Below are 12091 nucleotides of genomic sequence, written 5' to 3'. Positions count from 1 at the left end.
AAACCTCCCATTTTATTCTACTTTTCTGACACAGGATGTATGCCTCTTTTTCTGTATCTTCTCGAGATACCATAGGGTGCTCTTGGTGGTAATTAATGCAAGTGCCCAGGCTGGATCTTGTAACTGTGATAAATCTTTCTAATTGTAATCGGTAAAACGACAAACATGTATCACATATATGTAATTCTGGAGCTTGTGAAGGAGGGAAGCTGATGCTTTTCCTCTTCCTTTTGCAGTTGACCTGTTCTGGTTCACAGGAACACATTGCATACAGAATATTACACTTCTGCCTAAGGTTATTCAGGGTCTAATTATGCTTAAACCCTTGCTTCAACCTGAGTCAAAAATAAGCTTTGTGGCCATAGGAAGGAGTCTCTTATGAACAGTAGATCTCCTATAAGAGAATGGGGAGAGTTAGCATTTTCTGAAAGGAACCTAATGTAGCCAACCCCTGCAGAAAGCCACCAAACATCACACATTCGAGTGTATTGATTCTTTCAGACCCATCTACAAACTGCTTGTGGGCACCTAACAACTACCTATGTGGTCCAGTGTGTTCTGGTTCCTGATCCTGGTGTTACCACCGAATGAATACAAAGAAGTGCCACACAATAAGCTGGGCCCTTAGAGTCTGTTTTAGCTGACTTCATTAGAAGTCCTTAAATTTGGTGGTTAAGCCCACCATTTTCTTTCTAACTGATTATTTTTGCTAGTATTAACAACACATAGGAGGTGGCGTTTGGCCAGCTAGTACTATCAGAGTGCTGCATGATAACCCACTGGCCCCAGTCAAACATCAGCAGGAAAAGGACACTTAGCTGTAGTCATTGGTGCTCCACAAAAATTAACCCAAAGAGGCAGAAAAGACTTCTAGATGGACTGTGTTAGAGGAAACTGGGAGAGCTCAGATCACTTATTCTGGCAAAATGGAGGCTAGGAAGACATCTGATTGCAATGTGTAGCTCAGTGAAAAAGAACTTTTTTTTGCTAATGGACCATGTTGGCACAACCCCAAACCATACTGTGAATAAATTTTGGCTGGAAATCACAAAAAGCATGAGAAGAGCCAGCTTCTTTCACCAGGGAGGATGAGAACAAAAACCTAACATTGTAAAATAGAGGCTGGTCAATTTATGAAGAAGAGTTATCTGACAAGCTGCCTGCAAAAACAGGAAGTTTGTCTCAGGGGCTCGGTGCAGTGGAGAGATGGTCAACCTTCCTGAACCCATAAGCCACATTCTCCAGACTTCACAGAGCCACACGGACTTCAGAGAGCTGTGGGGAGAGTGGATAACTCAGCAAGTCCCAGATCTTTTACTGTTCCCTTGTGGATTTGGGCTGGATGGCCTCTGCATCCCAGACGAAGTCATGCCCACTGGCTCATGTCCCCCAGCAGCCTCCAAACCAGTGCAGCCACTCCCACATGAGCACTGTAACCCCAGCATGGGAGTTCATTTGGCATGCAGCTCAAAAACCCCAAGACTTTAATCCCAAAATGTCTCAATCACACACACTGAGATGTAACTTTCTTCCAACCTACAGCTCTGTCTTCCAACCTACAATGCTGTCCCTTTTCCACACTAAGGAGAAAAAAAATCATCTGGAAGAATGTCTTTAAGAATAGATCCTGTTTTTTAAGAACAGATCCTGTTTTTTTAAGAACTTGTTCTCTGATCTCTATTTTTAGCAACAGTAGCACTAAGAACCACAGTGAAAGCTGAACATTTTTATGCTAAATTAGCATCATCAGGGTGAAACATTGTACTGATAACTTGAGAAGATTTGCGATTTAAGAGGCAAGTGCAGTGCCCTGGACTGCATGCTCTTCCAAAGCCAAAACACAGCAAGTAAGTGTCAAAGCCAAGGATCTATGCCATTTATTAACAGAAGCTGAAGCTATTGCTGAGTTAAGAAGTAGCCTCAAGTTACTAGGATAATTAAAAATTGTGATTAAATAGTAAGATGAATGAAAAAATTTAAATTGCGAGCAAAGTGCCAAGTAAATAATTGAAAGAGAGATTTAAAAAGCAGTGGGAACACCCCTTGTCTGCTTTTTCTGCTTCTTCATTCATATTACTAACCCTTCTTTACCCTTTCTAAAATAATCCTCATGTTCTTCTGTGCTATTTGCATAGGTTAGCAGGGTTACTCTCCCCTACAATATACTGCTGCTTATAACACGTTTGGAAATTGCAGAAGAGACTTTGCTTCTTTCCATGTGAAATAGGAAAAAAATATGCTAGTGAATAGGAGGACACCTCTTTCTGCAGCAGTCACAGGGAACAAAATACGTGTTTATGGATAGAGCTAGGAAAACAAATCAGAGCAGTGGGCATGGGCTGACTGTGGGTTGTTTGGTTATCTAAATGTTTTCCTTTCAGGATATTTCCATCTCCATTTTCTGTGCTGTTAAGAGCTCTTCTTCTTACTTTGGGTAAATAAAAGCCTTTCTTTGTTTCGCCTAAAGTGTGTCATAGCCTGATACGACTTATTTGTTGCTGAGGAGGATCTAAGAAGCCAAGTAATTGCTGAAGCTAAACTAAGAAGGCAGTGTGTGCATTGACTGCACAGGTAGTCAGAAACTGGATCTTCCCACGCATGCTTCTCTTCACATGCCATCTTCCACATACTGTGAGAATGAATGCTTTGGTTGCCTGCTTGCTTGCTTTGGGTTTTTTTTTTTGTTAAGAACTAAGTGAAAGACCCTCACACATCCTGCAAAAGCAACTAAACTGTACATCAGGACCCTCACCTGGAATATGGAAGAGTCAAGAGACTTAATCCAGCTGCTTAATCCAGCACCTTAATTAGCTTGGCAGTATCAAGTAGTTGCACTATTGTGTCCATGGTGGAGCTTAAATGCAGGTTCCCATGGGAAGTTTCAGTTAGACTGGTGCGTTCCTGGGTGCAGAGGGGTTTTTCCTGAAGAACTGGCTTCTGTCACGAAAGACATTTTATTAGACCTCAAAAAAAATTCTCACCATCTCTACTTCACGGTAGCCTTGTCCTTGTTGTGTCAGATGTGCATTCCTGCTGCCTAGTTCTATCTGCCACCCACCTGGATGAAGCCATTAGTCTTTCATGAGCATTCTACATCCCTATTACTGTATATGCTATCTACAGTGATGCAAATAGACACCTGTAGCTAGAGTACAGTGTGTAATTGCATCCTTGCACAAAAGCTGTGCATGGCTAAGGCACTGTGCAGTGTTGAATAAACTCAGTAAAAGCACAGTTCCAACCCCATAATTTTTCCCATAGATTATGGAAAACAGAGCTCTGATGCACACTTTAATGCTACTTGCAAATAAAAAGTGTACAGTATCCAATGGATCAGTGAATACATTTTGAAAAGCCTTTTCAAAAGGACAATGGGGAGTTCAGCAGAGAAGACAGTAGACTCCCCCCCCATTCTTAACTCTGGTAACTGCCAACCTGTGCCAGAAACAACCCTCTGCTTAAGACTTGATGATTTTCTGTCTAGAGATCTGTCATAGAGACTCCCATAAAGCACTCTCTCAAGTCAGATAGCTGGAGACATCCACAGTTCTGCTATCACTCTCCTGTTACAGTCCTGTCTCCCCACAGCTTTAAATATACTTGATTTTATGTGAAGAAGGTGTTCTCTGCCCACAGCTAAACCCAGAATTTCTGCAGTGTTTGTTACTAGAAATACCAGATATTTCTGCAAAGCCAAAAAACATGTTTCCTGGATATCACTGCATTTTTCTTTCCTGTCATTGCATTTCTGTTGAGAGACATTTTATGTCCACCAGCTTTCAATTTGATGTCTTTAGTCACTCTATTCCATGGCTCTGCGCTTGTGTTAAGCATGTTGGGATTGTGAAGATATTCTGTCGCTTGCACAAGTGCTCAATTCTCTATGGAAGCAATAGGATCTGTAACTTAGAGAAAACTTCTACTGAGAACTTCATTCCTCATCTATGTGCCTTGTTTTTACCACATAATAGTAGTCTGGGTGAGCTCTTCTCAGTGGTGGTATCAGCTTCTGCTGGTAATACTCTCTATTGAACAGAAACTTAAAGTAGATTCTTGAATATGAGTATCCCAGCCTCCTTAGAGTCTGTATGAAGACAGGATTAATGGAATTAAGTGTAGAAATGAAATGTATGTTTTGCAAGGTCAGTAACATGGTTTCTTCTCTCTGAGGATTTTACTAAAACAGTTTCTCCTCCTTTTATTCATAAAAGATAGGCTTTTCAGATGCACTTTTATGTATTGCATATCTTTGAAGAATACCAAAAGTATACCATTGCTATCAATTCCTTATTCACTAAATTAACCTTTTCTTTGCCTTGGTTAAGGGTATAGATTATATATCAGCTTCTTTTGGGCATTTTACTATAAGGCTGCATTTATGTAGCAAGAGAACCAAGACTCTTGCATTAGCTTTAAGTAGCTAAAGATTCACAGAATGCTTGCTACCCAGGCAAATGGCCACACAGGTCACATGCAGCACCCAGGCAATGATGAATCAAAACTAGCCAGTTAAATACCTGCAGTGAAATACTGATTTCACTGAGTTTCGGTATTGATTTCAGTGGAGTTTTACCCTTAATTTTCCTTTTGTGTCACACACTTTGTTAAAAGTAAGAATTCTGTCCCATCTTGAAGAGAACAAGTACTGTTACTTTCAGTGGCTTTTATTGCACAGGCTAAGAGCTGGTCAGTAAGTCACAGAACCACTCTAAAACCACTGCAGTCACATTAGGTCGTACTTGCCACAGTTTCAGAAAGGACTTAACCCCAAGCAGTAGATACAAAGAACAAGGGGAGCGGTAGCATGCAGCATCTCCTCAGTGTCTTGCCTCTCTGTGTTTGCTGATGGTGTGAAGAGAGATGATCATAGCCCAGAAGACAGATGGTGAAGTATAGCTCATATTCTGAAACAAAGATTACAGCAGGGCAGAGGTTCATCACCAGAGCTCTTCAGTGAGGCCTTTCTTGCCATTTTCTTGCAACTGTTCTGTTTATTGGCCAGTTCATAGTTCACTGTATTATAGTGGTCATCAAATCAAGGCAGCAGTGATTCATACATTAATAGGATTTTACTGTCAGTCTGCTACAGTTTATTCTTTATGCAGGTTTTCCAACTTAAAGCAAAAGTACGATGATGCCTATCACTTTCCATCATGTTACTTCTGTATATACATCAGCAACAGGGGCTATATATCTCTCCACTTCAGTCCCAGACCAGATTATTTCTGCAACTGAGTCATTTATATTCTTCTTGAGCAATGGTTTTCAAAGTTCCTTAAAATAATTACAGTAACATTTAAAAGTAGCCAATATCTCATCTGAAGCACTACAACATTCTATAAAAGGCCTCAAGAAAACTTTAGAAACCTTCTCCTAGATGAACTGGCAGTGGATATCATTTCAGTATCTGATTTGGTCCTTTGCAATAGCCAAGGTTATACTGAAGGTAGCACACCTTCACAAAAAGTATAAAATACAAGTTCATTGTGATTTTCAAGATGTTGCACTCAGCTCCAATGTTTGATTTCTGCCTGCCTAGATTTCTTTGGAAGCAAATGCTTGTTCATGTGAAAGATCAGACTATGTATACCAGGCTCAGCCAGCAACATACACACTACAGATGGACCCTGCTGATCTATCTCTTTTTCTACAGCACTGTTGGACAGAAGCAGTCTGGGCAGCACTGGCACTATTACAGTCACTATTACAGTCAAATACAGTCTCTTGTTCAGATGTGTAATCAGGTGTTCAAGGTTCTGATTTCTCCATGTTAGAGGAACAGTGGGGCTGAAGGCAGATCTCTTCTGGTATGTGTCAGTTACCAGATCTCTTCTGGTATATGTGTGAGTTAGCATGTACAGTCAGCAGCTGCCATGGCATCATTGACTTACACTGTTAGAGTACTCCAAAATGGGGGTGAAGATTCAACCCTCAGAGCTATTGAGGCTGCACAACTTCAAGCCATGTGTTTACAGACAGGGATATGAGCTGATGTCCTGTCTTCCACATGACAAAGACCACACCTGCACAAGCTCTGGTGTGGCCTCTGCATCCCTCCCACTGTACAGTAACATCTCTGAAGCTATCCTCATCAACCAAGGAATGAGACTTTGAAGGCATCCTGCAGCAGCTCTGTGAGAGTCTTTTGGAGGTAAAGTTACAAGTCTGAGAAAACAGAGCATGGTGTCAGCACTTTCTTTAGCATTCTACTAACTTTCCTCTGTGTACTTAAGTGCACACAATACACTAAGTTGTTTTGTGAGCAAATACAAAGCAAATGGTAGGAGGGAAAATTGGAAGATCTGTTTGAGAGAATAAAGGCAGTATTAGCAAGATAAAATCATTATGTAGGCATGTCTCCCACTGAGGAGCTTTTGTTTTGTACACGTGTTTTTGTGAAGAGTGGGAAAAAATAAGAGGCTGAGATGCAGCAGAGGAAATCCAAACAAATGACCTCACCTCAACCAAGCAAGGACCCAGCGTATATCTACAGACAACTTAACAGGAATTTTGCCTTATTCATCAGTGCTACAGTCCCAGGTGCCCTTAATGATAATGTTTTTTATTTTCTAAATTATACTACAACCCAGAAGTTGTTTATCTCTGGTCATATAATGTGGTTTCTATTTAAATTTAAGTTACATGGTTTTATCAGCTTGCAAGAGATACGACATTTCGCTTGCCTTTATTACCTACCAACACATTTTTAGACAGTGATACCTTTCTGGCTTGGAACATGATGAAAATGAAAACAGAGCAACAGAAAAGCAGGCATTTCTCAGTGGCATAAAGGATAATAAAACTGGAGACTCTGAGATTACTGTGCAACCCAATGAGTTTTCAAATGAGCAGTTTAGCAATCACCACTCCATCATTCAAGTGATTGTTGAGAAAGGTTTTTTTCAGGTATTAACAGATACTCAGTTTATAATAGGATAATACATTATTCTAAATCTTAGAATGAGCTAAAATCATTTTTCTCCTAAATAACCTGACATTTTTAGTGCAAAGATATGAAATAAAAATATTTTTTTTCAGCTTTGATGCAAGGCCTGGTCCCAGTTAAATACAGAAATAAGCAACATATTTTGGCTTAGAACATGGGATTGTCAGGGTTTCTTTCACTTGTCAATCAATTCTGAAAGGATTGCTATGCCTGTACAGAATCCAACTGTTTTCATATACTGAGAATTACATACTTATCAGGAGTAGGAAAAAGTGAGGCTATGAGCTCCATTAAGCTGCCTTCCAGCTGATCTATCTGTGTCCAATATATTGTTCCAGTATAACAACTCCTAAAATTGCTAAATAATCTTGTGGAAAAAAAAGTTATTCTTCTCTGGGCTTCTCTTCCCACCACATATCATCAGTAAAAAGCATTATATTATAATCTTAATCCTGATCCCAAAGTAAATAAAATAGTTTCCTAATTCAGTTTATGCATTTTGAATCACTTGGTTTCACTATCAAGCTTTTAAATGAGTGGCTGGTTTAAGTTGTAAAGAGTCCAAGACTGAGACAAAAATTAACTGAGATCCAAAGAGATAGGATATATTTGGAAGATTTGAATTATTTCATATGCAGACTCAGAATTCACAAGAAGTGACAGTTTTTTTGTTACACGTAATCCACAACAGGCATTCCTTGTTTAACAGAGGTCAAACAAACTAATACGGGATATGTGGATATCCCTTAAGATCTCCTGAAGTAAGACACTCCAGGTGATGGTAGTAGACTTGAATTTGACCCAAAGATCAGACCTGGAGCTTTTGATCACTATCACTTTATTGATATTTAGTTTCCAGGAATCACAGCTCTTTTGGCTATTAATCCCAATCACATATCTGTCGAGTGAAAACAATTTTTCATTTCTCATTATAGTTATTTTTTAACATTTTTCAGATAGATTTTTGCTATCTGAAAAAGTTATCTTTGTGGATCTACAAATGTATTAAATCTGGGTTGAAATTCCAAACATGTCTTTAAAATATCTACATTTTCAGCCAAAACAGGCAGAGACATGAACCAGCCTCTCTTGCAAGAACCTTTCTTGTTCACTCAGTGCTACCAGCCTTGTGGCCTCACACTTGTACAAATCCCTACACAGACAATGTATTTCTAGAATGCAGTCTCTTGCCAGCTGGAATCAGAACTTCAAGGTAGAGTTGTGTTGTTGTTGGTTCTTTGTAAATGCTCTTCATAAGTCATAATCAAAGATCTGCCTTCAAAGTTAAAACTAGAAAGCTGCCTAAAAGTGCTACTTTGTGGCCCCTGGCCACATGCAAAGTTATCTGCTACAAGAGAACGATTCATACAGGAAAAGAAGGAAGCTCTGGAATTTTAGTTTCGATTTAAGAAAAAAGACACTCTATCTAGCTTGATATTTAGTATGTGCCCTAAATAGGGGGCAAATGTCTTTCTGTTAGCTTAGGCATTAGTTGAAGCATTTTAGATATTATAAATCAAAGAAACTGTTCATTAAAAAAAAAAACATAATGATTCTCTACTTTTTTTAAGTAGAACTTAGCAAAATGCATTGCTTCAAGCTCACTAGGTGGCAATTGAATGTTTTTGCTGTTTCACGTGAGTTCGTGTATCTCGAATCTTGTTTCTTATTTCATATTTTTCTGAAATAAACGCACCAGTTAAAATGAATTTGTGCTTAAAACATTATGAACCAACAAAGGAATTTTGCTTTTATGCCTGACTTGTCTTAATAGATCTGAGAGTGCAGATTCTTGCAGAATGTGTGCGAAGCATATTTTAAAGAGCAATTCTAAAATCTTTTTCAGGGTGTCAGAACAGAACACATTAGTCTTTTTAAAAATATAAAATAAAACATACTGATTAATTATTTAAGCGTCCCTGCAATGCAATGGATTTATTTCAAGAATGAAAAGACATAGTCATAGTATTCCTTTTGAAGGGCTGATTTTGCTGAAGTTTGAGAAAGACAAAACCTTACTGTTGGTGCTGCTCTGTTAATCATAGGTGTTTCAGCAAAACGATTAAAGTAAAAGTCCAGAACTCAGCCTGTCACAATTGTTTCTTATTTCAGGGAAGTGGGATTGTTTAGTCTAAGCAGAGAAAAGACTTTTAATTCCTTGAAGCATACAGGGATGGAAAGGTGCAGAGCTGTACTCAGGTCAGTTTGATCTAGTCTGACAAAGGCGAGAGTTAAGAAGCTCTCTGTAGAAAGCTCTTTCACCAGGCATTCTTTTTCTGACAATGGGATCTCTTTTGCCTGTATTACTACTCAGTTCTTCTCTCATCTTCCCAAGTCCATATAGAATAAGCACTAAAAGTCACATCCTCATCACTGCTGGCTCTTGGCCACTCACCTTCCCCTGGTCCCACCACTAGAACTCTTTGCTTTGACACTGTAACTTTGCACAGCTGCAAAACAGCATTACATCTATCACAGCTACAGCAATCTACAGAGAACATGGCACCTACTTACTCCATCAAGCGCTGTTTATACTATTTCAAGGACTAAACAGTGATGAAAGCAAGCTGATCTCCAGCTTCTTCCAAAGCACTAGGAACAGAAGCTGAACACTGAAGATAAGCTGATATACTGCAACGGTCATCACTGATTTTGATTTAGCAAAGTGCTATTGCAACAATGCTTCGATTCTTGCAAAATGCTATTCCAACAAGGAGGCCAAAACTTCAAGTCATGGCTATTGTAACTCAGTGCTTATTCAGAAAAATCACACTGGACTCTTTTGCTCAAACATTTTGAATTGTTTGTATCAACAGGAACTCGAACCTGACAAGCTTGAATAGTCAAAGTATGCAGACAGTTGAGAAAAGAGTTTTTAGATCTGGCCTAAAATCCTGAGGATGTGAAACTGAGGTAGGAAAAAGCAACCAACCAACCCAACCAAACCTAGGAAAGTTGTACTAGACTGCTGTGGAATCCTGTACTATGGTATACTACATTCCACTGTGAACCTGCATTTTATCTTTACAGGGAACACTGTAATAAAATCATCCCTCTCCCAGCCCGTTCTGACCTCCCTTTAGGAAGATGTGCTCTCTTTGAGTAACTCAAATATCATGCATGGACAAATCTATGCATTTGCTGCAATGTTTCATGTAGTAAGTGTTGTCTTACAAGATGAAATTGCTAAAAAGTGGTCATGACTACTTCAAGTCATGTATTTTTTTCCTCTCCACCAGTCAAAAATAAAGAAGGATGTAATAAATAAAACAGTGGAAGGAGGCCAAAAAGGTATTTGTCTTCATATTATTTTGTGGCTTACCGCATCATACTGAAGATCTCTGCATTATACAGCATTGAATGTTATATGAATCTGCCTGCCAACATAGAGTGGGTCCCTTTCTTTTCCAGAAGTGAATGAAGAAAGTAAACACTCTCTTTTAATTACAGATTAAGATGGGAAGTGGTTATGTGTATGAGAAAATTAAACCACCATATATTTTATCTATATCAATCCATCACATTAAAAGGAAGTATGAAATATCTACTTAATCTCAACATGATGCCTCTCAACTTCTCAAACATGCTTTGTCAGCACTGCTTATCTTTTTGACTTCATAAAACTTACAGGTATTAGGAATTAACCACCATCTAGTTTTTTGCTTATATCAGGTTTTCAAACTCTGTCCCGTTATCTTCTCCCAGACATTTTTCAGCTTTCCCCATTCCTGCACTTGGTACACATGAAATTTAAAATCTAGATCACAGTAGATCTCTCATCAAGGGCCCAGAGAAACACAAAGCATACATACTAAGCATACATAAATTTAGAATATGTCTGCAAACTAAGTCCTTACAGCTGTAGTGGGCTGACAAATGCCTGCCTATATTTATTGATGCAGCTCCTTAACTAATCTAGAAAACTAGAAAGTCTGAAGACTAATGGAATAATGGAACAGAGGCTACAAGAATAAAACATCATCTATTTGGCTGGAGCATGATCTAGGATGCACCAAATATATTTGCAAGGTAAACGGTTAGTCGATCAGTCAATGCCAGTTCTGGGATAGCCTTCTACTTTTCTCCTCTGCTTTCAAATATACCTGTTTCTAAAGCATTTAGAAAAATGGGAAATATTTTCTCCTTCATTCACTTCACAACCTTTCACCTCAGCTTCTCCAGTTCTCTCAGAGAAAGCACTTGATGTGCAGGTTGTGGTAGTAGGCTGTTTATGATTTTTCCTTACCTCTCTTCATTCACCTTTCTCACTTTAGATCATGGCTTTTGTGGCAACACATGTCTTGCAAATACTGAAACAGCACCGATAACCTTAAAGATATTCAGATCAATAACTCTACAGATTAAATGGCTATTAGACACAACCTTCAAAGCAAATCACGTCTGATCTTGCTGGCTTGTTTCTGTTCTGGGTTTTTTTTTTTGTTTCAGAGAGAACAGAGTTGCTACTTCCTTCCCTGTTCTTCTGAAAAGTATTTTTCACATGTAAATATTGTGTTTGTGCAATTTCACCCAATAGACACCAAGTAGCTGAAGTTAAAAGTGAATAATAAAATAAATAAAAAGGGCTATGCATTTTTGAAAGCAACATTTCAACATAATCAAGCATTTTAAAAAAGATAAATTTCAGTTCACTTTCAGAAATGTTGAAACAGTGATCCAAAGAAGACACATAACTTTGCAAACAACAGAACTGCACCAAAGGCTGAAGTCCTGTTACATGGCACTAGAGGTTCATTATGAAGGTGAGAAGTTTTTTATCCCCAACCCAACAAAGTATTCATGATTGTGTATACCCTTATGTTCAATGAAGGCTGCAGACAACCAGGCAGAAGGCAAAAATTCCTGCTCACAAACAAAAACCATACATGCATCACATTGGAAGGAAGCAGACATTTTCTGAAGTTATTTTCGGGGCAAAGAAGACAAAAAACCACCCAACAATCAAGAAAAGAAAGATAGGCAAAAGCAAAGGAAATATTACTTTGAAAGAAAACCTCCTTTTGTGGTGGCTTGAGAGACTCATGGCTTGAAAGACTCATCTCTAATTCAGAAACCTACAGTGCAAGTCCCTAGTCTGATAGAGATCTGCAAATTTTCTCTTTCATGCAGTCACTACAGCATTAA

General features: G+C 38.8%; 1 protein-coding gene across 9 annotated transcripts in view; it reads right to left on the bottom strand.

The window, feature by feature from the left end:
• KCNK2 (potassium two pore domain channel subfamily K member 2) overlaps window positions 1-12091 on the bottom strand; it is a 128066-nt gene that overhangs the window by 92590 nt on the left and 23385 nt on the right. The window lies entirely within an intron of this gene.

Source organism: Lathamus discolor, chromosome 5 (assembly GCF_037157495.1).
Source record: "Lathamus discolor isolate bLatDis1 chromosome 5, bLatDis1.hap1, whole genome shotgun sequence".
Taxonomy (NCBI): domain Eukaryota; kingdom Metazoa; phylum Chordata; class Aves; order Psittaciformes; family Psittacidae; genus Lathamus; species Lathamus discolor.
The sequence above is the reverse complement of the archived record's forward strand: the minus strand, read 5'-3'. Positions and strand labels throughout refer to the sequence as shown.